Source organism: Herpailurus yagouaroundi, unplaced genomic scaffold (assembly GCF_014898765.1).
Source record: "Herpailurus yagouaroundi ecotype Mexico unplaced genomic scaffold, PumYag 185, whole genome shotgun sequence".
Classification (NCBI taxonomy): Eukaryota; Metazoa; Chordata; class Mammalia; order Carnivora; family Felidae; genus Herpailurus; species Herpailurus yagouaroundi.
Genome location: NW_024412416.1, coordinates 20,163,571 through 20,188,545, shown reverse-complemented (window position 1 = coordinate 20,188,545; position 24,975 = coordinate 20,163,571). Strand labels below are relative to the sequence as shown.

General features: G+C 36.9%; 1 protein-coding gene and 1 pseudogene across 6 annotated transcripts in view; both read right to left on the bottom strand.

Annotated features, from left to right (window-relative positions):
• Positions 1–24,975, bottom strand: part of TJP1 (tight junction protein 1) — a 377,020-nt gene that overhangs the window by 289,933 nt on the left and 62,112 nt on the right. The gene's annotated exons all lie outside the window — the stretch shown is intronic.
• On the bottom strand, positions 23,503–24,121 carry LOC121042509 (cAMP-regulated phosphoprotein 19-like; annotated as a pseudogene).

The following is a 24,975-nucleotide window of genomic DNA, read 5'->3' as shown; positions in this document are numbered from 1 at the left end:
CAGATGGTGACTATTCTATTCCCAAAGGGGGGAATAGATTGTCTAGTAAAGGAGCCAGAAGACTGGGCTCTTGTTGATGGGAAAACTAAAAAGGAAACTCAAGGTCAGAATCCCCATTTATTGAAGATCATCATACTAGAATGCACACTGAGTCTCTACGGCAATGACAGATATCATAAAGGTAGGCTTTCTCTTGAAACTGTAGGACTCAGAGAGGACCAAAGAGCTACACCTCTTTTTTGGAAGTGTATGGAAATTTCAATTGCTAGGGAGAGAAAAGTGGAATTTTTGGATTGAAAGACTTTTAAAGGAGATGACTGTTGCAGGCATAAATCTGAGGGTAGATAAACCCTTCTCAGGACTAGATGGAGCCCCTAGCAGAATTATAGGTTATTTTTAAAATTCTCTAAATCAAAAAAATGTGCTAATGACTATACCATTTTTTCTTTCATTAAACATTTTGCAAAGTTTAAAAAGACCTTTAAATCCAGACCTAAGAATATAGTTGCTGAGTCATTAGATGTGCACATCTCCGACTTTGATAGAAAGTTCCAAATTATTCTCCCTACATCCCACTAGAATGAACCTTATACGTGGTTCTACAGTCAACTGGTACTTGTTAATGTGAGGCTATGTACTTGTTGCCAATCTGATGGTTTTCAAATGATATCTCACTGTGGTTTTAACTTGCATTTTCTTGGGGCACCTGTGTGGCTCAGTCGGTTGAATGTCTAACTCTTGATTTCAGGATTTCAGTTTAGGTCATGATCTCATGGTCCTGGGATTGACCCCAGCATCCAGCTCTGCGTCAGACTCCACACTGGGCATGGAGTCTGCTTAAGATTCTCTCCCTCTCTCTCTCTCTCTCTCTCTCCCCTCCCATCAGCCCCTCCCCAGCTCACGTGCACATGCATGTGTGTGCACACACACTTTCTCTCTCAAAAACAACAAGCAAATAAACAAGCAAAACCTTTCATTTTCCTGATTATTAATAGAGTTGAGCCTTTCCTATTTTCTCTTTTGTGAATGACTTATTTTTTTCAATAATTTTTCTATAGTGTTAGTTTTTTCCTATTGATATACATATATTCTGAATTAATCCCTTGAAGTTTATATGTGTTGTGAAGGTTTTCTCCTAGTTTACACTGACTTTTTACTTTTTTAAGTGTGTGTTTTGATGAGAAGTTTTATATTTTCATGTAGTTCAATCTATTAACCTCCCTCCTTTATAGTTTGTGCTTAGTTTTTGAAATATCAAGAGCCATTTGGCAATATTTCAACTGCTTTGCCTATATGGCACAATGCATTTTATATACATATATACAAATATGTCAAAATAACAAATATGACTGAATTATACAGCTGTAAGTAGCTTTAAATATTGTAATTAAAACTGTACAATTAAAATAAGCATGCTGGCCAATGGTTTTTAAAAAGTTTCACTTTGATATTTATTTAGCTTTTGAGCTACTGAAATCAATGGCCAGAGTGAAACAATTATCTGATGCTTGTGGGTGGCGACCTTGGAGAATCTCAGCCTCTTTCATCCCACCCTATTTTAGTCCTTAATAGCAGATATTTATCTCAATTTTAGATTTTATTATTTTCTTTAAAGTCATAATCTTAAAAAGCTTAAAATAGTGCTATGTTTCATGTGGAATAAAACTTCATATTCTCAGCATGTTTTCTTTCTTAGTGATTTCCACTTTAGCCTTAAATATAATTGCATAAGCTCTTAACAAAATTGTTGTTTTTATTTAGTGCTATGTAAAAGCAATAGGAAAGGGAAAATACAGAGCCCAAATTAACCATAACTACCTCTATTTTCTGAGGAAGGCAGCATACTTCATATCAGCAAAAAAAGAAATCTCTCATGATTTTATTTATTTGGGTCCTTTCTCTTTTCTTTTTGCTAAGTCTAGCTAGAAGTTTATCAATTTTGCTAATTCTTTCAAAGAACCAGCTTTAGTTTTGTTTCTACAGGGTTTTTGTTGTTGTTGTTGTTGTTGTTGTTGTTGTTGTTTCTATATCATTTATTTCTGCTCTAATTGTTATTATGTCCCTTCCTCTGCTGGCTTTAGGCTTTATTTGTTGTTCTTTTCCAGCTTCTTTAGGTGTAAGGTTAGGTTGTATATCTGAAACTTTTCTTCCTTTATGATTAAGGCCTGTATTGCTATATACTTCCCTCTTATGACCACCTTTACTACATCCCAAAGGTTTTGGACAGTTGTGGTTTTATTTTTATTGGCTGCCATGTATTTTTTCATTTCTTCTTTAATTTGCTGGTTAACCCATTCACTCTTTAGTAGTTCTTTAGTGTTTTAGTGGTTTAGTGTTCTTTAACCTCTATTATTTGTGGTCTTTCCAAATTTTTTCTTGTGGTTGAATTCAAGTTTCACAGTATTGTGGTCTGAAAATATGCATCTCAATCTTTTTGTACTGGTTGAAGCCTGATATGTGACCCAGTATGTGATCTATTCTGGAGAATGTTCCATGTGCACTTGAAAAGAATGTATAGCCTGCTGCTTTAGGGTGAAACCAAAGCAAAACAAACAAACAAAAAAAGTATTGGGACTACATCAAAATAAAAACTTCTGCACAGTGAAGGAAAACAATCAACAAAACTAAAAGGCAATTTACAGAATGGAAGAAGATATTTGTAAATGACATATCACATAAAGGGCTAGTATCCAAAATCTATAAAGAATTTACCAAACTCAACATCCAAAAAGCAAATACTCCAGTGAAGAAATGGGCAGCTACTTGAATAGACACTCCACCAAAGAAGACATACAAATGGCTAACAGACACATGAAAAAAGGTTCAACATTCTCAACATCACTCATCATCAGGAAATACAAATCAAAACCACAATGAGATACTGCCTCACACCTGTTAGAATTGCTAAAATGAACACAGGAAACAACAGATATTGGTGAGGATGCAGAGAAAGAGGAACCCTCTTGCATTCTTGGTGGGAATGCAAATTTGTGCAGCCACTCTAGAAAACAGTGTGGAGGTTCATAAGAGTGTAAAGATAGAAATACCTTATGACTCAGCAATTGCATTACTAGGTATTTATTCAAAGGACACAAAAATACTGATTCAAAGGGGCACATGCACCCCAATGTTTATAACAGCACTATCAACAATAGCCAAATCATGGAAAGAGCCCAAATATCCATCTACTGGTGAATGGATAAAGAAGATGTGGGGTGTGTGTGTGTGTGTGTGTGTGTGTGTGTGTGTGTGTCTGTGTATACACTCAGCCATCAAAAAGAATGAAATCTTGCCAACCGCAATGATGTGGATGGAACTAGAGTGTATTATGCTAAGCGAGAAAAGTTGGAGAAAGAAAAATATATGATTTTGCTCATATGTGTAATTTAAGAAACAAAACAGATGAATATAGAGGAAGAGGAGAAATAAAATAAGATAAAAACAGGGAGAGAGGCAAACCATAAAAGATACTTAACTATAGAAAACAAATGGAGGGTTGTTGGAGAGTAGGTGGGCAGGGGGATGGGATAAATGGGTGATGGGCATTAAGGAGGGTGCTTGTTGGGATGAGCACTGGGTATTATAAGTAATTGATGAATCACTAAATTCTACTCCTGAAATTAATACTACACTATGTGTTAACTAACTTGTAGTTAAATAAAATCTCAGGGAAAAAAAGAAAAAGAAATCTCTCTGGCTTTTTCTCCTAACGTACACTAGTGGAAGAGAGAGAAGTTTTCAAGATTACAGTTTAACAGAGCCTTTGAATATTCAAATGGAGTCCCAGAGCTGAGTTCTCCAGAGGAAAGGGCAGAGATTTGGGGGTGGAGGACAGAGAAGAAGAAAGGGAAAGAGAGGGCTAAATAGTTTGGTAGAAGGCTGGAGCCTGAACTGGTAAATATGTTCAAGGAACTTTTTAAGGAAAAAGATTGGAGATTCAAGATGACTCTACCCTCATTATTAACTCAGATCAAAATGGGATCAAAAATGGGAACAGCTGATCTCAGCTTTCGTGGGGTCAGATGGGGCAGATATGTTCGGAGAATCCATTCTGTCTGCCAGTTGGTGCTGGCTATCAACTTGGGAACTCTGTACGGCCTTTTATCATCCAGACGCATCTTCTTTCCAGATGGCCTTTCCAACAAGCCTGGACTTGTCTACATAGCAGTTAGCTTCATAGAGGGCAGAAACAGAAGCTTCAGGGCCTCATAAGACCAAGAAATCACAGTGTTTGTTGCACTGCATTCAACTGGTCAGAGAAATTCACAGGGCCTGTCCAGATTCAGAGAAAGAGGAAAGAGATTTTATCTCTTTGTTGGCAAAGTATCATTGCAAAATGGCATACAGGATGGAACAGATTGGTATGACCATCTGTGGAAACAACCTACCTTTACAAGTAGAAGCAAAAAGATCATGAATCCAAATACTCTCTGAGGCCATCTGTATTTTACAATCCAACAATAAGCCTGATGTTCAAATTATCCTTAGCAAGCTGTCTAATTAAACCAAACAAGGTCAGAAGAGAGGTAAGGCAGTAAGTGGCTAACACAGACAGCTTTTACAATATTCCTGTATGTACTTATTTAACCATTTCGAGAGACAAAACACCTCAGAAGTGACCTGTTCCTTGATGAATGGCTCTAAATTCCGGAGAAGTCTTCCATTTGCAAAGGTGTAGCTGCCTTTCTGGACTCCTCCCATGATCAGATATCTGTCCTCTGGAGCCACTCACAGGAAACTTACCTCCTTACAAGTATGGCTGACTATATTCAGATTTCGATGTCTTAAGATTTTTTTCTTTTTCCTTTTTTTAGTGTCTATTTCTTTTATTACTAAGTATAATTTATTGTCAAATTGGTTTCCATAAAACACCCAGTGCTCATCCCAACAGGTGCCCTCCTCACTGACCATCACCCACTTTCCCTTTTCCCTCCCATCCCCCATCAACCCTCAGTTTTTTCTCAGTATTTAAGAGTCTCTTATGGTTTGCCTCCCTCCCTCTCTGTAACTATTTTTTCCCCTTCCCCTCCCCCATGGTCTTCTGTTAAGTTCCTCAGGATCCACATATGAGTGAAAACATATGGTATCTGTCTTTCTCTGCCTGACTTATTTCACTTAACATAATACCCTCCAGTTCCATGCACATTGCTGCAAATGGCCAGATTTCATTCTTTCTCATTGCCAAGTAGTATTCCATTGTATATATAAACCACATCTTCTTTATCCATTCATCAGTTGATGGATATTTAGGCTCTTTCCATAATTTGGCTATTGTTGAAAACGCTGCTATAAATATTGGGGTACATGTGCACCTCTGCATCAGCACTCCTGTATCCCTTGGGTAAATTCTTAGCAGTGCTATTGCTGGGTCATAGGGTAGTTCTATTTTTAGTTTTTTGAGGAACCTCCACACTGTTTCCCAGAGCTGCTGCACACTGTTTTCCAGAGTGGCTGCACCAGTTTGCATTCCACCAACAGTGCGAGAGGGTTCTCTTTTCTCTGCATCCTTGCCAACATCTGTTGTTTACTGAGTTGTTAATTTTAGTTACTCTGACCAGTATGAGGTGGTATGTCAATGTAGTTTTGATTTGTATTCCCCTGATGATAAGTGATGTTGAGCATCTTTTCATGTGTCTGTTAGCCATCTGGATGTCGTCTTTGGAAAAGTGTCTGTTCATGTCTTCTGCCCATTTCTTCACTGGATTATTTGTTTTTCAGGTGTTGAATTTGGTAAGTTCTTTATAGATTTTGGATACTAACCCTTTATCCAATATATCATTTACAAATATAAAATATTTTTTTGACTCAACATCCACCAACTTATTTACTTGTCTATCCCAAGTTACTATTTCCAGAAACATGTGTTTGTGTATTTAACATATAACTCAGTGAACAAATTTTGCCCAGTATGCTATGTTTGAGAAGAGCATGTAAGAGATTATAGAAAGCTTTTAAGTATCTGACAGTGCAAATAAATGAGCTGTTTACTGGAAATGTACCAAACATTTGCCTGGCTTAACTTTCAGTTTGATCTTGGGGAAATCCAGGGAATTTTGTCGTGTCCAGACTTTTTCATAACTTATTTGTTGTTTACAAAATAATTATCTAATCGTGGCATCTTCCATAGCTTGTATTCAGTAGGTGGTGTAAGTGGGGATCAGTAATGCACAAATTCTAAGAAAAGCTGAAGGCAAAGTTTGCTGTTATAACTGATGAATACACTGCCCAGGTACAAAAAAGTTGGTTTGATGCCTTGTGTGCCAAAATGAAAAATAGGGAGCAGCATATAAAGCTGGCTGAAGAATCATTTCTCTGTGTGGATGGTGCTTACGTAAGAAGGTGCCTCAGACCCAAAATTAGGATGAAGCTTTTACTAGTCAGGGCAGATGGCTATAAAAAGATAAGAATAATGAAAAGCCACAACCAATAAGAAGAACAAGAACTTAATCACAGCCTTATAAACTCACAACAAGGGGTCATGTCTTATATGCCTTAGTCATGTCTTATCGTATTAAGACAACAACCCCAAATTTTCCTGACAACGGCTTTTGGTGCCAATATTTTGGTCTTTAGCCTCTGAGTACCAGCCCCCTAATAAAATTAGAAAGCTTTCAAACGTGTGTATGTGTTTATTTTATAAATAGAAATACATTTGAGAATATATCAAGGAAGAGAAGTATTTATCTCACCACACAGTAAAGGACTTTAAAAATACTCACTGTTGTATAATGTTTTTTAAAGCATTAAAGGAAGTGGGACAGTTGCTTTGAATCTATGAAGAATAACACATATATAATTAATGACTTTCCTCTTTTATTTGTATTGTACTTGCTTAGATTTTTTTCAGGCTTAGTAGAAGGGCTATATATAGGGGAAAATAATGTGTATATGTAATAATAAAGACTTCATGGGGACTATTAGAGAATCAAAAATAGTACTATGCAAACAATTAGTTTGAAGATAGTTCCAGATATTTCTTTCCATTCACCTTTCATCATTAGTGCATAAGTGATGTGAGAAGATCTTTAAAAATAAATAAGCCAAAGTTGTCCTTGTTGAACAATAAAAAGTGAGAAAACATAATTTTCCTAAATACATCGTATAAGACATGACGCTTTGTTATGGGTCAATAAGAGGATAGAAGATTGTCAGAATTACAGAAATCTTTTTAAAAATTGATTCTGAAAATGATGGTGATGGCTGTACAACAATATGAATGTACTGAATGCCTCTGACTTGTACACTTTAAAATAGTTAAAATGGTAAGTTTTGTTGTATTTATTTTACTGTAATTTTTAAAATGCCCTTTCAAAATAAAACCCACAATACATCTAAATGTGCCTTAAAATCTTCTTGGGTAGGAATCTAAAATTTAAATCAGATTTTAGGCAGAAAGAAAAAAAGGATAACCCCAAAGTGAATTTGCCAGGATTGTCCATTCTTTTCTTTGTTAACAACCTGCAAAATGTTTGCTAATTTCTGGGCAAGTGTGAGTTTCACTGGCACAAGTAAGAAAGAAGTGATGTGCTCTTGAGCCCAGGCAGACTTATACTCAGGTTATCTTTGGAAATTTTAATCGGTCTGAGTTCACTGTTGAACCAGTTGCAGACAGGAGCAGGCAAGTTCAAGAGTTACAGATGCTCATAGTGTCCAGAGAGTCAGCTGATTGTAAATGGGACTGGTACAAGTGGCCCTTTATGCGAGATCCCTGCTGGTAACACAGAGGCACAATCCCCCATTCATTTGTTCCTTTGGACGTTTGTGGTCTTGGGGCCTTTTGGATATTTATTGCTGCAGATGACAGAAAATAGGAGTGGGTGAATCTGATAGTAGGGTTTTCTTAGACCAGGGAAAAGGTTGGGTTAAAAATAAAATACCAAGGGGCACCTGGGTGGCTCAGTCGTTAAGCATCTGAGCTCAGCTCAGGTCATGATCTCACGGTTTGTGAGTTTGAGCACCACATTGGGCTCTGTGCTGATATCTTGGAGCCTGGAGCCTGCTTTGGATTGTGTGTGTGTCTCTCTCTACCCCTTACCTGCTTGCACTCTCTCTCTCTTAAAAATAAACATTTAAAAAAATAAAATAACAAAAGCAACAAGTGGGAAAGGCAGACACCACCAGGCAGCGTATATCCTGAATAAATAATTCCAGATTTTACCTTAAAATGTAGGCTGATCTGGCACAAGACCAGGCCTGGGGACAGATTATATTAGACCATCACAGACTGTAATAGGAATAATTAAGAAGCCTGATATCCTGGCTTTCTCGTAATTACCAGATAGCTCAGCTGATGTGGTTGGAACCCAGGTTAGGGAAGAACCTGATGATTCTTGGATAGAGAAGTTTCTACATTCACCTACAATGGAAAAGTACAAATCAAAAGGGTTTATATCATTGGGGGTTGGGATGCAAATCAGTTGTGCCACTGGGGCGGGGATGGGGGAGTCTAACTACAAGAAGCTGTCACAAGATTGTCCAGGGTATTCTCTAAAGCATTGCATCCCACTCAAATTCTAACATATGTATGGATTAAGCAAGGACCTGTCAAAATATTGTTTTTGATTCAGTAGGTTGTACGTTTCTAACAACCTTCCAGGTGATGCTGATGCTATTGGTCTGAGGACCACACTTCATGTAGAAAGACTCTAAAAAGCTTGGGGCCAACTGAGTGGAGACTAGCATGATCCCAGTTAGACTTAGTAGTTCTACTAAATGAAAGTTTAAAAATGTAACTTTTGATTTAAAGAATTGATTACAGGGGCACCTGGGTGGCTCAGTTGGTTAAGCGTTCGACTTCGGCTCAGGTCATTATCTCACGGTTCATGGGTTCAAGCCCTGTATTGGGCGCTGTAATGACAGTTCAAAACCTGGAGCTTGCTTTAGATTCTGTGTCTCCCTCTTTCTCTGTCCCTTCCCACTGGTGCTCTGTCTCTTTCTGTCTCTCAAAAATAAATGAAAACATTAAAAAAATCTATTACAAACATGAAATTCTAACTTTAACAAATTGCTCTGAAATCATTCATACTTCTTAGGCTAGAGCTAGTTGATCTCAACTGGAAGAAGGTACCACTTCCAGCAGGGCATTCAGAAATGTATAGAGGGTGTTATTGCTTGCCATGATAACATAGAAGTGCTACTGTCATTTGGTACCTGGAGGCCCAGGACTCTCATTGTCTGATAATACATGGGAAAATTCCAAACAAAGAATTGTCCCATCCAAATGCTAAGAAAGCCCCCACTAGCTATCTGACCAACACCAGTGGAGACAAATGTACCCATTCCTGAAACCTCGGCCAGTTAGTTCTTTCAACATATTTAAAGTTTTTTTTTGTTTTGTTTTGTTTTTTTAATTTTTTTCTAATGTTTATTTATTTTTATTTTATTTTTGGGACAGAGAGAGACAGAGCATGAACGGGCGAGGGGCAGAGAGAGAGGGAGACACAGAATCGGAAACAGGCTCCAGGCTCTGAGCCATCAGCCCAGAGCCCGACGCGGGGCTCGAACTCACGGACCGCGAGATCGTGACCTGGCTGAAGTCGGACGCTTAACCGACTGCGCCACCCAGGCGCCCCTAAAGTTTTATATCCTGGAACAGTAGACCCTACTCATGTGTTTTAGCTCATATTTTTAGAGTTTTGGCAGACTTTAGAATTTTCTAGTGGGAAGCAAGGCCTTTCTGTCTACGTGGTACCATAACTTGATAAAGTCATGGCCATTCCCACAACAGAGAATGAGTCCAACAGGAAGGACTTCAGAAAGTCCTACAGAATCTGGATTGATCAATATTCCACATGAAAAATCAGAAAAGGGAACTTCCAGAGTCCCCCTTGAGGTGACAACACTCTCAAATGCTCTTGCTGGTGCTAACCTTCCTCCAAACCTGGTGCCATGACCAGGGTGCCTAACTCCAAACACAAATGCCTCCAATGCTTTTGGGTCTATCAAATTCCCACCAAATTCTTCTTCCACAAAATGGAGAGTCCCACAGTACTCAATTTGTGGGTCATAAAAGCTTTCCCAAGGTCAAACAGATTCTGACCTCTGATCCCAACAGATAGTGTCAAATATTACCATGTGTGTATTGGAAATTCTTGTGGTAACTTAGTTGTGGTAAAAAAAAAAACACAACAGATATGAGAAATAAATACAGATATGAGAAATAAAATAGGGAAATGAAGAAGTGACTTAGGGCAGTGTTCAGGAAGGATGATGCAGGAAGAGATTATTGAAAAGGAAAACCCAAATCAACTTAGTGTGATAAGAAAGAGGCCTTGACAGCTGTTATTTCAGAGACTAGTTTTAAAAAAGATGAAATAATATTTCATTAAGCATATTGCAATAAGTATATTCAGTACAATGTAAGGAAAAAATTGTATAGCTTTTTGAACTTCTACATTAAGTTCAAGAGATGGGAAACTCCTGAAAGGATTTGGCATGGTCAGTCTGATTCTGTCTGGGAAAGCTTTCTTCATCTGGTCTTTGTCTTGGGTATTGCTAATTTAGATGGGAAATGTCTCAGGGATCCCAGGGGAGCAGTTTCTGTGCCAAGACTCCAAGTCCACCCTGACCACACTGCAATGACCCAAAGGAGATACTATTTTTTTAAATTTAACTTTTTAAAAATTTTATTTAAATCCGAGCTAGTTAGCATATAGTGTAGTAATGGTTTCAGGAGTAGAATTTAGTGATTCATTTCTTACACACAACACCCAGTGCTCATCCCAACAATTGCCTTCCTTAATGCCCATCACCCATGTAGGCCATCCCCCCACCCAACACCCCTCCATCAATCCTCAGTTTTTCTGTATTTAAGAATCTCTTATGATTTGCCTCCCTCTGTTTTTATCTTATTCTTCCCGAAGGAGATACTCTGACACTGATCACTACATTCTAAAAATTCTAAGATGGGTAAAATGTTGACTTGATAAAAAATTAGTTTCATAAATAAAATAATGTGTACATAACACCCATAATCATCTGTATACATGTACATTGTGTACAATAATGCTGGATGAGTATTGGCTGCACTGGTGCCAACTTAGCTTCAAAAACTAGTAGCTCTCTATGTTGGTGAATGTTCTCTTAAAATGGTTTGTGGAAGTTCTTCTGAAATGGTGCCACCAGCTCCAGTGTACGAGACTTAACAAGAATTGGACAGAACTTCTTTTGCAGGAAAAGCTTTCACCGGCAACTGTGAGCCCTGGAAGGAATTTCAGGGCAGGAGAAAGCCATGCAGAGAAGGCTGTGTCTGCCTAGCTCTGCTTTGACTTTGATTTCTGTTAAGTTCTGTACCTGGGTTACAGCAGGTGTGTGTGTGTGTATGTGTGTGCACGTGCACATATATGTGTACACTTCCTGTCAACCTGTAACCTACTTGCAATTATATAAGCCACAGTTTGCATGTGAAGAGAAAACATCGTTTCTTATTTTGTTTATATAATTTCTTGCCTTCTTTAAATACTTCCTATTTCTAGCAGGGAAACAAAGCAAACAAACCAACAGAACCCAACTAAAAGGCGCATCAAGTTTAAACCTCAGATGCACACAATACTTTAAATTACCCTGCGGACACTAATCAGCTTCCCAGTTTCCTTTTGCCTGGGATACTCATCTGCTATCGTCTTCCTCTGGGTCCTAGTGATACCCTTGGCTGCCTGGTTGCTGGGGTCCTGCTGGCTTCTGAGCTGAGGCCTGGAGCTGGTAGATTTGTGGTGGGACCTGTAAGCTCAGGAGCCATTTGTATGGGGCATGGGCCCTGAGACCCTGTTTCTCCTCCATCTAGTGTCCTCCATGCCACTCTGTTGGACCCTCTGCAGCCTGGCATCACCACACTACCATTGACTCAGGGCCAGCCCAGTGGATCTCAGCTCAGCTCCGTGCTGGGTTCAGAACTCTCTGCCTGACCACTCAGTGCTCTTAAGTAGGCAGGGTCACCTCATGTTGGCTCAAGGGACCCCACTCAGGTGCTCCTTGTGGAGCCCAGGCATTCTGCGTCCCTTCCTGCTGGAAATCCATGAAGCATGTTCAACGCCTACATCAGGTTGACCACTGGGGCAGACCCTTCTTGCTCTTCTTCTACCAACCACCCTTCAGAGGGAAGGAAGAAGGCTTTCTTTTACACCTCCTTTATGAGACCTTTTTTCTACCAGACAGAAGAAGGCCCCAACAGCCAGCAGAGACAGATAACAGGACTCTCTTCTCTCGTTAGCATATGGTTTAAGCTGTAAGTCAAGTGTAGGCCATTTAAATAGCAGGCAAAAAAAAAAAAAAAAAAAACTCAACCAAATCCTCAAAGCCTGGATTTCAAGTCTAGTATCTTGCCAAAGAGGGAACATATTTGGCAATAAGGCTTTTGACTCTACTTCATTAGAATGAAATATGTTTTAAAGATAAGTGCATTGGTTTTATATATTTAGAATACTATGTTTCATTACAACTGTTTTATAGGGTCTTGCAGGGAAAAATAAGACCAAGCCAACAAAGAAATATATAATTCAATAGCTGTAATGGACAAAGAGAACCATTTACTTAAGAATGGCTTTCCACAAATTAGGTATTAATCATATTTTGAATATTATCTGTATGTTTGACCATGCCTGCACAATTAGAATGTTGGTCACTACTTCTACATGCATTTGTATTTGCCAGTAATTCCCCTGTCTTCTTTTCAACCTCCCACTACTAATTTATGTTGACCCTCAAAAAAGAAAATGAGTACTTGAATGTCAGGCATGTGACTTGCATTCTAGGACATATTGTAACTTCCAGAGCACTGACTCAGCAATCTAATGGTTTAGCCTTCATACTCCTGACAGCTGTTTATTTCTTTCAATGTAATTTCTGAGAAAAATATCCAGAAGGGATTTGCTGCCCTAGATCTATCAGAAAACATATTTAAGATATCCTGTAGTTTTATAATACAAAAGTCTAACAGTGAACAATCATATCATAAAGGGTTATGATTTCAGTAACAGTTTATCAGGCATAAAGGTGTTTAAAGCACCCACCTGAAACTTTGCAGAGATTTAAGAAGATAATGCATGGGAACAGTAGAAGCTAAGAAATGTTTCCAATACTATTTTAAGGCAATCAGAGAATAATGAAATTTGAAAGAAACTTCAAGATTATCTGATTCAGATCCCCACTTTCTGCACCTAGAAAAGTTTACTTACTGACTTCTACTAGAGCAAGTAGGGCTGTCCAAGGATCAGAAAGCCTTGAGATCACAGTTGGTGACTGCAAACGGAACCCAGGTCAAAAAGTCTGAGTACATCAGGCTCAGATTGCAACAGACCAAATTGGGACCTAGAGGCAAAATTAATCCCCAGAGAGAAAGACTGAAGCAGATAGGCTTCCAGAAGTCAGTAGCTCCAGCAGGCAGGAGAAAGCATAGACAGCAGTTTGCATCTACCTGGTAACTCTGACAAGTCTTCTGACACCCATTCTGCCTCCCTAAGTGCTTCAGGTTTGAAACAATTACTGAAGACAACTAAAACAAAAATAGTAAAAAAAAATCAACAAAAGAATGAAAACGATACACTAGAAAATATCTACTTACTACAAAAGATGGCAGTGCTGGGGCGCCTGGGTGGCGCAGTCGGTTAAGCGTCCGACTTCAGCCAGGTCACGATCTCGCGGTCTGTGAGTTCGAGCCCCACGTCAGGCTCTGGGCTGATGGCTCAGAGCCTGGAGCCTGTTTCCGATTCTGTGTCTCCCTCTCTCTCTGCCCCTCCCCCATTCATGCTCTGTCTCTCTCTATCCCAAAAATAAATAAAAACGTTGAAAAAAAATTAAAAAAAAAAAGATGGCAGTGGGGAAGAGTAAAAGAACAAAACAAATATCCAAATGTCAGGGATAGTTTCAACAAGACAAATTAAAAAAATAAATGTGAATGGATTAAACACGCCAACCAAAAGGCAGAGATGTCAGATTAGAATTAAGATCCAAGATCCAGCAATATGCTGCTGATAAGAAATACACTTTAGATTCAGAGGATTAAAGTAAAGAGATATAATGTGCAAACAGTAACAATAAGAGAGCTGACGTGGCTACATTAATAAAAGATAAAATACACTTGAAGACAAAAAAGTTATGAAATGCAAATAGGAACTTAACTTTAAAAAAAAACTAAAATTGATGGTTTGCATTAGACTTCATTCTTTGTGTTGTACAGTACTATGCATTTTAACGACTGCCTTATATCATATATGCACCATTACAGTATCATACAGAATAGTGTCACCACCCTAAAAATTGATCTCTGTCCCACCTGTCAATCTCTCTCCCTCTCCCCATGAACCGTTGGCAACCACTGATGTTTTCACTGTCTCCAAAATTTTTTCTTTTCCAGAATGTCACATAAGTATCATACTTTATATAGCCTTTTCAGACTGGCTTCTTTCACTTAGCAATATTCACTTAAGTTTCCTCCATGTCTTTTTGTAGCTGTATAGCTCACTTCTTTTTATTGCTGAATAATAATCTTTGTATGTATGTTCCACAGTTTATTTATCCATTCATCTATTAAAGGACATCTTGATTGCTTCCAAGTTTTGGCAATTATGAATAAACTGTTTTGTGCAGATTTTTGCATGCACTTAAATTTTCAACTCATTTAAGTAAATACCAAAAGTTTGATTGCTGGATCATATGGTAAGAATATGCTTAGCTTTGTAAGAAGCTGCCAAACTGTCTTCCATAGCAGACATTTTTTTGATCATTTTTTTCCCTTTGAAGTGTAGTTGATGCATAATATATTAGTTTCAATGATTCTATAGTGTGTCACCATTTATATATCTTACAAAGCAATCAAAATGGCAAATCTAGCTACTGTTTGTCACCTTACAAAGTTGTTACATATTATTAACAATATTCTCCATGTTGTACATTGCATCTTCATGTCTTATTTATTTTATAAGTGGAAATTTGTATCTTTTAATCCCCTTTCCTTATTTTGCTCCTTCCTCCCCCCCCTCTGAAAATCACCAAATTGTTCTCTGTATATATGAGTTGGTTTCTGTTTTGTTTTTAGATTCCACACATAAGTGAAATCATACAGTATTTGTCTTTGTCTGACTTATTTAACTTAGCATAATATCCCCTAGGTTCATCCATGTTGTTGCAAATGGCAAGATTTCATTCTTTTTTTTGTTTGCAGCTGAGTAATATTGATGGACACTTAGGTTGTTTCCATGTCTTGGCTATTGTAAATAATGCTGCAATGAACATGGGGTGCCTATATCTTTACAAATTAATGTATTCTTTTTCCTCAGATAAATACCCAGAAGGGAACTGCTAGATTCAATGGTCATTCTATTTTTAATTTTTTTAGGAAACTCTATACTGTTTTTCATAATGGCTGTACCATTTTGCATCCCCACTAGCAGTGCCCCAAGGACATCCTTGTGAATTATTCTCTTTTTGACAATAGCTATTTTGACAGGTGTGAGGTGATATCTCATTGTGGCTTTGACTTACATTTCCCTGATGTTTAGTAATGGTGAGCATCTTTTCATGTGTCTGTTGGCCATCTGTATGTCTTCTTTGGAGAAATATCTTTTCACTTCCTCCTCCCATTTTTAATTGGATTTTTTTATATTGAGTTATGTGAGCTCTTTATATATTTTGCATGTTAACTCCTTATCAGTTATATCATTTGAAAACATCTTCTATTCAGTAGGTTGTCTTGTCATTTTGTTGAAGGTTTCCTTTGCTGTGCAAAAGCTTTTTAGTTTGATGCAGTCCCATTTGTTTATATTTACTTTTGTTTCCTTTGCCTAAAGAGACAGATCCAAAAAATTATTGCTCATACTGATGTTCAAGAGCTTACTGCCTATGTTTTCTTCCAGAATTGTTATGGTTTCTTGTCTTCTAATTAAGCCTTAAATCCATTTTGAGTTTATTTTAATAAATAAATTTAATAATAATTAATATTAAATTAATAATTAATAACAATTAATAATTAATAATCAAAGTAATAATTTAAATAAATAAATAAATGGTGTGAAAAGTTGTACACTTTCACTTTTTTGCTTGTAGGTGTCCATTTTCTCTGACAACATTTATGTTCTTGCTTTCTTTGTCAAAGATTAATTGACTGTATAAGGATGGGCTTATATCTGGACTTTCTATTCTGTTCTATTGACCTATGTGTCTATTTCTGTGTCAATACACTATTTTTATTAATATACCTTTGGAGGATAGTTAGAGATCAGAGAGGGTGATACCACCAGCTTTATTCTTCTTTCTCAAGATTGCTTTGGCTGCTATTTGGGGTCTTTCGTGGTTCCTTACAAATTTTAGGATTCTTTTGTAGTTCTCTGAAAGATGACATTGGTATTTTGTTAGGGACTGCATTGAATTTGGATATTGTTTTGGGTAATAAGGACATGTTAACAACATTAATTATTCCAATCTACCAGCATGATATATTTTCCATTTATTAAAGTCTTCTTCAATTTCTTTCATCAATGCCTTATATTTTTTCAGAGTAAAAATCTTTCACCTCCTTGGTTTAAATGTATGCCTAGGTATTTTATTATTTTTGATATAATTGTAAATGGGATTTTCCTTAATTTGTCTTTCTGGTAGTTCATATTTAGTGAATAGAAATGGAACAGATTTATGTATTTAATTTTGTATCCCACTCAATTTGCTTACTAGTTCTAATAGTTTTTTGCTAAAGTCTTTACAGGTTTCTCTATATAGCATCATGTTATCTGTAAATAGTGACACTTTTACCTATCTTTCAATTTGGATGCCTTTCCTTTTTCTTATATAATTGCTGTGGCTAGTACTGCCAGTAGTATATTGAATAAAAGTGGTGAGAGGGGGCATCCTTACTTTGTTTCTGAGTGTAGAGCAGAAATTTTCAGCTTTTACCACTGAGTATGATGTTAGCTATGGATATCTCATATATGGCCTTTATTATGTTAGTACATTCCTTCTATACCCACTTTGTCGAGAGTTTTTATCATAAATGGATGTTGAATTTTGACAAATATTTTTTATGCATCTATTAAGATAATCATATGATTTCTATCCTTCATTTGGTTAATGTGGTGTATCACATTAACAGATTTATGGATGTTGAAACATCCTTGAATTGCTTGAATAAATGCCACTTGATCATAAAATGTGATCTTTTTAATACATTGTACCCAGTTTGCTAATATTTTATTGAGAATTTTTACATCTATGTTTATCAGGGAAATTGGCCTATAATTTCCTTTTCTTGTGGCATCCTTGTCTGGCTTTGGTATTTGGCTAATGCTGGCCTTGTAAAATGAGTTTGGAAGAGTTCCCTCCTCTTATGTTTTTAAGAAGACTTTGAGAAGGTTCTTTGAATGTTTCTTCTTTGGATATATGAAAGAATCCACCAATGAAGCTCGCTGGTCCTAGACTTTTGTTTGTTGGGAGATTTTTGATTAGTGATTCAATTTCTTTACTAGTGATCAGTATTCAGCTTTTCTTTTTCATCATGATTCAGTCTTAGTAGATTATGGGTTTCCAGGAATTTATCTTTTTATTTTAGGTTTTCCAATTTGTTGGTGTATAATTGTTCATATCAGTCTTTTATGATCCTTTGTATTTTTGTGGTATCAGTTGCAACATCTCATCTTTCATTTCTGATTTTATTTATTTGAGTCTCCTCCCTTTCTGTGTCTATCTCTGTCTCTTTCGCAGTGGATCTAGCCAAAAGTTTGTCAATTTTGTTTACTTTTTAAAGAACAAGCTCTTATTTTCATTGATCTTTTAAAATTGTCTCTTAATTTATTTCTGCTGTAATCTTTCTTATTTCCTTCTTTCTGTTACTTTTGGGTTTTGCTTGTTCTTTTTCTAGTTCTTTGTACTATAAATTAGATTGTTTATTTGAGACTTTTTTTTTAATCAAAGTCTTCAAAGAAGCAGTAGTTTATTATTATACATGTAATTTACCTATATAAATGATAGAATAGGATACCCCAGTAAGCATCATGGAAAGTCTTTCTTAATAGACTCCCTGAGGCCTTTGTCATGGCCTTTCTCCAGAGAAAGCAGGGCAGGGCAGCACAGCCTGCACAGGGACCATCTTTATCTTCTGCGGTTTCACTATGTCCTTCTACCTTTGGTTCTCTGGTCAACCAGAGGCTTCTGGGAAGTTCCAAGAAGGTCCTTTACTCTGAAACAAAATCTTGAAGACTAGCTAGTCCCAAAAATATTTTAAATAGATGGCTTTATTTAGCACTGTCTGTATAGATTCTAACACGATATGAATTAGACCATGTTGAATTCATTTGCTTATTTGAAACCTGGATTCTGCCAGCTTACATGTCTCTATTTTATTGTGTTAATATTTTATTAAATGCTTTCAGTAAAATTTGATTTTAGAGTATTTTGGATTTTTACACTGAAATAAAGGAAAAATTTACTTTTTAGAATGTGAGATCCTTTGGAAATCCTGGGTATGTAATGAGAAGATTGGTACTTGAAAACATTGAAATCTGTGGTTCCTTTTTTCATGGAAACATATCAGAATTTATGTTTTATTTATATTTAATACTTTAAGGCAGTAAAAAAAGACAATATTAGGTTATAGAGGAAAATCAGATTAACGTGGACAAGGACTTTGTTATGAAGCCATTATTCTTAGTCAAGAAGCAGGTTTTGTGCCGACCTAATCTTTTTTTTTTCTTATTAACTTGTTTTATTTTTTTTAACTTACATCCAAACTATTTAGTATATAGTGCAAAATGATTTCAGGAGTAGATTCCTTACTGCCCCTTACCCATTTAGCCCATCCCCCTTTCACAACCCCTCCCGTAACCCTCAGTTTGTTTTCCATATTTATGAGTCTCTTATGTTTTGTCCCCCTCTCTGTTTTTATATTATTTTTGTTTCCCTTCCCTTATGTTCATCTGTTTTGTCTCTTAATGTCCTCATATGAGTGAAGTCATATGATTTTTGTCTTTCTCTGACTGACTAATTTCACTTAGCATAATACCCTCCAGTTCCATCCACATAGTTGCAAATTGCAAGATTTCATTCTTTGTCATTGCCAAGTAATACTCCATTGTATATATATATACCACATCTTCTTTGTCCATTCATCCATCGATGGACATTTGGGCTCTTTCCATACTTTGGCTATTGTTGATAGTGCTGCTATAAACATGGGGGTGCATGTGTCCCTTTGAAACAGCACACCTGTATGCTGTGGATAAATGCCTCGTAGTGCAATTGCTGGGTCATAGGGTAGTTCTATTTTTAGTTTTTTGAGGAACCTCCATACTGTTTTCCAGAGTGACTGCAGCAGCTTGCATTCCCAGAGACTTTTCTTCTTTTTTTAAATGTTTATTTATTTTTGAGAGAGAGACAGAGTGCGAGCTGGGGAGGGGTGGAGAGAGGGAGACACAGAATCTGAAGCAGACTCCAGGCTCTGAGCTGTCAGCAGAGAGTCTGACATGGGGCTCAAACTCACGAACTGGCAGATCATGATTTGAAGTCAGATGTTTAACCTCCTGAGCCACCCAGGGGCCGTGAGTCTTTTCTTATTTCTTGACATAAGCATTTATTGCTGTTAACTTCCCTCTTTGAACTGCCTTTGGTACATCCCATAAATTTTGGTATGTTATTTTTCCATTTTCATTAGTCTCAAAGCATGTCTTGACTTCTGCTTTGATTTATTCTTTGAAGAATTAGTTGTCAGTAGCATGGTCTAATCTCCACATATTTGTGAATTTTCCACTTTTACTTGTGTAATTAATTTCTAGTTTCGTACCATTGTGATTGGAAAAGATGCATGATATGATTTCAGCTCTCTTCAATGTATTAAGACTTATTTTGTGGTCTAACATATGATCTATCTTGGAAAATGCTCCATGTATACTTGAGAAGAATCTGTATTCTTTGGTTGGAATGGTCTGTCAATACCTGTTAAGTCCATCTGGTCTAATGTATTGTTTAAAGCCAATGTTTCCTTATTGATTTTCTGTCTGGAGGATCTATCCATTGATGTAAGTGGGTTGTTAAAGTATCTTGCTAGTATTGTGTTGCTGTCTATTTCTCCCTTTCACTCTGTTAATGTGTGCTTTATATACTCAGGCACTCCTACATTGGATGCATAAATATTTGAAAATGTTATAGCTTATTGTTAGGTTGACCACTTTATCATAATGTACACCTTTCTTTGTCTCTTATTACAGTCTTTGTTTTAAAGTCTATTTGTCTTGTTGAACTCCTGAGTTCTTGAGGGGGGAAAGTGAGAACAGATCCAAGAACATTCTTGGTTTCCTGTTTGGTGTGGACTTGGGAGGGTATTCAGAACTGTTGCCAATATGTTCTGGAACATAGCTACACTATTCCTGGAAATATGAGGAGGACAAAGGAATCTTTAGGAATGGCTTTAAAATTGGTAAGTTGTGGTTTTGTTGCTTGAATTGCACAGGGTCCTCAGAGAAACCAATATGGATGTACTTTTTCCCTCCCAGTGAGGAAGTGGCCACAACCCAACAGGAGGAAAAATCTAGAACCATTCAAATTTTATGTTTTTGTGTAGGAATAATGATGATGATGATGATGATGATGATGATGATGATTCCTTCAAAAAAAACCCTGTAAAAAATAAAATAAAGTCTATTTGTCTGATATAAGTATAGCTACTCCAGCTTTGTTTTGGTTTCTGCTTGCATGGGATATCTTTTTCTACCCCTTTACCTGCAGTCTTTGTGTGTCCTTATATCTGAAGCGAATCCCTTACAGGCAACATATAGATGGATATTTCTGAAAAGAAAATCCATTCAGCTACTCTATGTCTTTTGATTGGAGAATTAGTCCACTTACATTTAAAGTAATGATTGATAGGAATGTGCTTACTGCCATTTTGTTAATTGTTTTCTGGCTGTTTTCATAGTTCTTCTCTGTTCCTTTCTTCTCTTGTTTCCTTACTTTTGTGGTTTGACCATTTTCTTTAGTGGTGTGCTTATATTCCTTTCTCTTTATCTTTTGTGTATTACTCAAAAGAACTTATTTGCAAACCTAAAAACCTAGAAGCTTTTTCCACAATATTTTGAAAATATTGTACTACTTTCTTCTGGCTTGCAAAGTTTCTGCTGAAAGATCTAGTGATAGTCTTATGGAGGTTCCCTTGTATGTAACAAGTCTTTTTTCTCTTACTGCTTTTTTAATTTTTATTTTTAAATATTTATTCATTTTTGGGGAAAGCACTAGTTGGGGAGGGGCAAAGAGAGGGAGACAGAGGATCTAAAGCAGGCTCTGTGCTGACAGGCTGACAGCAGTGAGCCTGATGAAGAGCTCAAACTCACAAACTGTGAGATCATGACCTGAGCTGAGGTCAGACGTTCAACCAACTGAGCCACCCAGGTGCCCCTCTCCTGCTGCTTTTATATTCTCTCCTTGTTTCTAACTTTTGTCATTTTAATGGCAAAGTTACTGGGTTCTTCTTATTTGGAGCTCTCTGAACTTCCTGGATTTGGATGGCCATTTCCTTCCCCAGGTTAGGGAGATTTTCAGCCATTATTTCTTCAAATAAGATTTCTGCCCATTTCTCTCTCTCTTCTCCTTCTAGGAGCCCAATGTTGTGAATGTCAGTCCAATTGATGTTGTCCCATTTTTTCCCTTAACCTATCTTCTTTTTTATTTCTTTCTCTTTTTTTTTTTCATTTTCATTCTTTTTCCTGCTCTGATTGGGTAAATTCCACTGCCTTATCTTTGAGTTAACAGATTCTTTCTTATGTTGCATCTAGTCTGTTGTTGAACCCCTCTAGTGTATTTTTCAGTTCAGAAGTTCTATGATTTCTATTATATTTTCCATCTCTGTTGATGTTCTCACTGTGTTTATCCATTCTTTCCCCCAGTTTAGTGAGCATCTTTGTAACCATTACTTTTAACTCCTTATCAGGTAAATTATTGTCTCTATTTTACTAAGATTTTTTTCCCAGAGATTTAATCTTGTTATTTCCTTTGGAATAACTGAATTTTTTTTTCTTTCATGGATTGAGTTTTTGGTGTTGTATCTAAAAAGTCATTGCCAAACCAAGGTCGCTTCAAATTTTTTCCTGTTATCTATTAAGAGTTTTACAGTTTTGCATTTTACATTTAGGTTTAATTTTAAGTTAATTTTTGCGAAGGATATTAGGTCTGTGTCTTTTTTTTTAATTCACTCAGCCACTCTATTTCTTTTTCTTTTTTTTTTTTTGCATGTGAATTTACAATTTTTCCAACACCATTTGTTTAATAAGCGTCTATCCTTTCTCCAGTGAATTGCCTTTGCTTCTTTGTCAAAGACAATCTATTGTGTTTGTATGAACTTTTATTGGACTCTTTGTTTTGTTTCATTGACTTATTTATCTATTAAGCAATACTACTCTGCCTGGGTCACTGTAACTTTATAGTAAACTTCATAGTAAGTCTTTTTTTTTCTTCAAATTTAATTCCAAGTTAGTTAACATATAATGTAATAATAATTCCAGGAATAGAATTTAGTGATTCATCACTTCCAAATAACACCCATTGCTCACCTCAACAAGTATCCTCCTCAATGCCCCTCACCCCTTTAGCCCTTCTCCCAACCTAACACCCCATCAGGAACCCTCAGTTTGTTCTCTGTATTTAAGGGTCTTTTATGGTTTGTCTCCCTCTCTGTTTCTATATTATGAAATTATAAAGAGATCTTTATGTTCATTTGTTTTGTATCTTAAATTCCACATACGAGTGAAATCATATGATATTTGTCTTTCTCTGACTGACTTATTTTGCTTAGCATAATACACTTTAGTTCCACTTATAGTAAGTCTTGAAGTCAAGTATGGTCACTCCTCTGACTTTGTTTTTCTTCTGTAATACTGTGTTGGTTATTCTAAATATTTTGCCTTTGTGCAGAAACTTCATAATTGAATTTGCAATACTCACAAAATATTTTGCCAAGATTATGATTGGGGTTGCATTGAATTTATACATTACATTGGGAAGAACTGGTATTTAAAAAATATCTCATCCATTCATGCACAGTATTTATCCTGTTATTTAGATCTTCTTTGATTTCTTTCGTCAAAATTTTTTAGATTTCTTCATATAAATAATTTACATATTTTGTTAAACTTATTCCTAAGCATTACAATTTTTGGTGCCCATTTAAATAACGTGTGTTTTTAATTTCAAGTTCTAATTATTCACAGATGGCCAACAGGTACATGAAAAGGTGCTCAATATCTGTAATCATCAGGGAAATGCAAATCAAAATGACAACGAAATATCACACCAAATGGCTATTATCAAAAAGACTAGAAATAACAAGTGTTGGTGAGGATGTAGAGAAAAGGAAACCCTCATGCATTGTTGGTGGGAATGTAAATGATATATTTACATATGGAAAATAGTATGGCGATTCCTCAAAAAATTAAAAAATAGAAACATCATATGACCCAGCAATTTCTTTATTTAGCCAAAGAAAACAAAAACACTAACTCAAAAAGATCTCTGGGCCACCCTCCCCCATGTTAGCTGCAGTATTATTTACAATAGCCAACATATGCAAGCAACTTAACATTCCTTGATGATTGAGTGGATAAAGAAAATCACACACACACACACACACACACACACACACACACACACACATTATGCAGCCATAAAAAAGAATGAAACATTGTCATTTGCAACAACATGGATGGATTTTTTTTTCCAATTCAGCATTTTTAATCAGTCAACAGCTTGCTAGTAACAAGGGATGGTTTCCATTGAGGTAGGTCCTGTGCAATGGGAATGTGGTCACCAGTAACTTCTGTCTTATCCAGAGCTGCAGTAGGAAGTGGCTTATTGATTTTTGCTTTAGCCATATTGTAACCCCAGAATCAAAATATTTTTGCCTTTTATGTTATCGTTTCCTTAAGAAATTTTAACCTCCAAGCTTTTGTCCTAGATGAGTATACCTTGACTTTAATTTTGTTTCTTCAGCTTTCTCTGGACTAGTTACTTTATCTTCCATTTCCTTCTGCTCCTCTGTGGAGGCTCTCTCAGAGACTTCTGTGGACACACGGCTCCCTCTTACCCCGCTTTTCCATCTCTGCCAACATGGATGGATCTTGAGGCCTTTATGCCATATGAGATAAGTCAGGCAGATAAAGACAAGTACTCTATGATGTCACTTGTATGTGGAATCTAAAACAAAAGCAAACCAAAAAAACAAAAAACAAAAACACCTAAACCCAAACTACTAGATGCAGAGAATAGATTGGTGGTTGCCAGGGGTCAGTGGTGTGGGGTGAGCAAAATGGGTGAAAATAGTCAAAAGATACAAACTCCCAGTTATAAGGCATAGGGATATAATGTACAGCATGGTGACTATAGTTAATAATACTATACTGTATATTTGAAAGTTGCTAGCAGAGTAGATCTTAAAAGTTCTCATCAAAAGAAAATTCTAACTATGTGTGATAATGGATGTTAATTAAACTTATTGTGGTGACCATTTTGCAACATATACAAATATTGAATTATTATATGACACTGGAAATGAGCATAATGCTATATGTCAATTATATCTCAATTAAAATAAATTCCAATTCTTTTTTTAAATTTAACTTTATTGGCTTTTCAGAAGATGGCAGCATAGGAGGACACTGGGCTCACTGCGCTTCCTGCTGATCACTTGGATTCCTAACTAACCCAGAAAACCACCAGAAGACTAGCAGAACGGAGTCTCCAGAGCCAAGTGCAGACGAGAGGCTCATGGAAGAGGGTAGGAAGGGTGGAGAGGTGGTGTGCACTGCATGGACTGGCGGGGGGGGAGCCAGGGTGGAGGGGCGGCCCGCTGGCCAAGCAGAGCCCCCGAGTCTGGCTGACAAAAGTGGAGGGGCCAGACGGAGTGTGTTCTGGCAGCAAGCGGGACTTAGCATCTGGGAGGTCATAAGTTAATAGCTCTCCTCGGAAAGCAGGATGGCTGGAGGACAAAGGGAGGGAGAGTTGCTGAGCCCAGGG